Below are 3102 nucleotides of genomic sequence, written 5' to 3'. Positions count from 1 at the left end.
GGCGGGGGGGGGTGCGGGGTGCGCGCGCTTTGGACCGGGCGGGCAGCGCGAACGGAGGGCGCCCCCTGGAGGCCGAGAGAGAAACCGGGTATGCCACGCGCATGTGACACATTGATTTGACAGGTTGGCAGATTATCCCGTCTGTAGCGTGCAATCTTCGTCAGACCATCCTCCCGCCCCCGCCATTCATTTGTTTAACAGGATTTATATACCACTTAATTATCAAAGCCTCTAACCTTTTTTTTTTCTTTCAGAAGAAAAGTAGGTTGCAAAGAGTTGTATGATGCAGACGGGTTTTGCTCTTAGGGTACCAGAGAATTTGCAGTTGAGCACACTGCCTCTTGCTAGAATTGGGGCTGGTGGGGAAGCCTTAGGGCAGGGGGAGGGATTGAAAGTTAACAATGTAGAAAGACGGTGTAGCTCAGAGGTAGAACACACCTGGACAGATGCTGCCTCAGTATTCAAGCCACCACCACTTCCAGTTATTGGCTCTTGGGCAGGAATGAAGTAGACCAGAAAGCCCCTGCCAGCCAGAGTAGGGAATATTGAGGCTAGATGGACTTGTTAAAAGGCAGTGTTGCATCAAACATTTGAAACCAATACTTGAAAAAATCGCCAGGTGCTTGTCAATCATCCCAGTGCTTTTTCTCTCGGCATCTGGTACTTTTGGAGCTGAAAGTAGATTTGCTTATTACTACACAAGTTGTGCACAAGTGTGTGTGCTTGTGTGGTGGTGAGGAAGTGATCTTAGGAGACACGTGGTATTTATTTTATTTGACTTGTGAGTCAAGTGGATATGTTAATCAGCTTAAGCTCCAATGGTTTATGCAGTGCTTGGCTTTCTCTCTCTCTCTCTCTCTCTCTCTCCCTTTCTCTCAACTGTGCTTTTAAAAGATGCTCTTTGATTCTGACATAGCAATATTAAAGTAACCAGATAAAATAGTAAGTTGAGATGGTGCGGCTTTGAAGACAAGAGAAGAAAGATCAAAAAGAGTACAAAGGGAAAGGAGATGTCATGCTCACACGTGAAAACCAAGCAGGGAAAGTTGCAAGAGGCACTTAGCAAAGATGTCTTTTGCGTGATCAGAGAGCGCTTCAACCACAAGATGTTGCATAATTGCTCTGTGTACCATGTTGTTACATGATTTCCTGGAGCTTTGTCTAGGAGATGTTGCAGAAACAGTGTGTGGCCAATTAAACTGATTGGGCTGGTTGGTCTTATCTGAAAGGCAATGCTGCTTACAGTAGGCTTTGAGGCCACTTTTTCAATCTACTCAACAGACAGGTACAATTTGAAGAATGCAGCAAACCTTTGATGTATTGAATCAGCCCTTGCTTCTGATAAGAAAGGAGGAAAAGGGAGTTGATTTGCATGAGCAGACCATCCTGCTGAAACAGTTTCTGAAATCTAGCCTGAAAGGGAGCTCATGTTCCATTAATGACGTCTTGTCAGGGTATTCAGTTTGAATTTGTTAAGAGCAGCAGCGCTGAAGGTGCTTAACACTTCCTCTGATCTAAATCTTCTCTCCAAGCTGCTATTAGCCCCACAAGGGACAATGATAAATACTTGGTCCATGTATATTATTTTTTTACCACAGCAGCTGGGGGGAGGGCGCATTTGGATTGGGGACTAGTTAAACATTCCCTTCCCATGCACAGCTGCTCTGATCAAATTCAAAGTTCCTTACACTTGTTTTAAAAATAGAAAAGTAAACATTGGGAGTGTTAGGCTGCAATCCTAACTCTGCTTGCCTGGGACTAATCCCTAGTGAATTCAATAGGTCTTATTGTTAGAATTGCACGGCCATTCTTCGATTTCCTTCATGACATGTGGTTTGTCCCCAAGTCTTCTTTTTTCATGGAGAACTTTTTGGCTGTACTCCTCCATAAATAAGAAATAGCATTCTTCTGCAAAGCAGCTTGCCCCATAACAGGGAAAGCCAAGGTGAAAATTTCAAGGTGGGTGGTATGTCCAGAAGGTATATCCTTACTTGCTGGCTGTGGAGTAAGTGCACAGCAAGGCTCTGTGCCAGAGTTTTCCTAAATCCCCTTGGTTTATTAGATTTGGCTTTTGACCTTGAGGTGCATACAGTTTTAATTCAGGAATAGAGAGGTGAGGTGGCCACCAACTTGGATGGCTTCAAGAGAGGATGAGACAACTCATGGAAGATGAGGCTAACACTGGCTTGCTTCTACCTCATCCCAGAGAGAATGCATATGAATACCAGTTGCTGGAAATCTCAGGAGGGGAGAGTGCTGCAGGTACTTCTTATGGGCTTCCCACAGGCATCTGGTTTGACCACAGTGAGAATAGGATGCTGGCCTGATCCAGCAGCCTGTTCTTCCTTTCTTAAGCATTTTCCTTTCTTCCTCTCAAATCCCATGGGATTCATATTTGATTTCAAAATGGGCGGGGGATGCAGTTTTTGAAACACAAGATGCAGACCAGATTGACAAAGTTTGCCCTCCTCTGTTTAAGAATGGCAAACCCAAATGGATATATTTCGTCCAAGTCCTTCAGAGTGGACCCAAAATTTACAAAGGGGGAAAAAAAGAGAGTTAATAGTTTTTTATTTTAGAAGTCTGTTGTGGAATTAGTTGAACATTCTGTAGTTTGCTGAGAGCATTTTGCATGGCTCCTGTGACAACTGGGAAGGGTTAACAGACCTTTTTGTACTGCAAGATTTATTCACACATTACAGTAGGTTGTTTCATTAAATTCTGGTCCATTGTTCTGTCCTATTTTAATATACCACAATGCATTCATTTGTATACCGTGATACCTTTCGCCATGCCTCCTGGATAACATCAAGAATGCTTGTTAAACAGGTTGTCTGGAAGCCCCCTCAGTGTCTCTCAGAGGCACTGCCAAAATAATGTTGCCTATTGCTAGTGTTGGTTGCTTGCTTAGTACGCCTGATCAAATGTCTTATTTAATCCCTTCTGTGGCTGTGCCTCCTGGATAATATCAGTTGATGTCATGGACTGGCTGGATGCAGAGGAATGGTGGGGGGGGGGACCAGCTGGGGAACCCCCAAGGGAAGAAGGCTCAGAACCAGGGGGTGGGTGGGACATCAACGAGTGGTTAGAGGGAGAAGAGGG

The 3102-nt window shown here is 44.6% G+C and overlaps 1 protein-coding gene across 1 annotated transcript in view; it reads left to right on the top strand.

The window, feature by feature from the left end:
- Positions 1 to 3102, top strand: part of CDH23 (cadherin related 23) — a 400272-nt gene that overhangs the window by 350829 nt on the left and 46341 nt on the right. The gene's annotated exons all lie outside the window — the stretch shown is intronic.

Source organism: Podarcis liolepis, assembly GCF_965112155.1.
Source record: "Podarcis liolepis genome assembly, chromosome: 5".
Classification (NCBI taxonomy): Eukaryota; Metazoa; Chordata; class Lepidosauria; order Squamata; family Lacertidae; genus Podarcis; species Podarcis liolepis.
The sequence above is the reverse complement of the archived record's forward strand: the minus strand, read 5'-3'. Positions and strand labels throughout refer to the sequence as shown.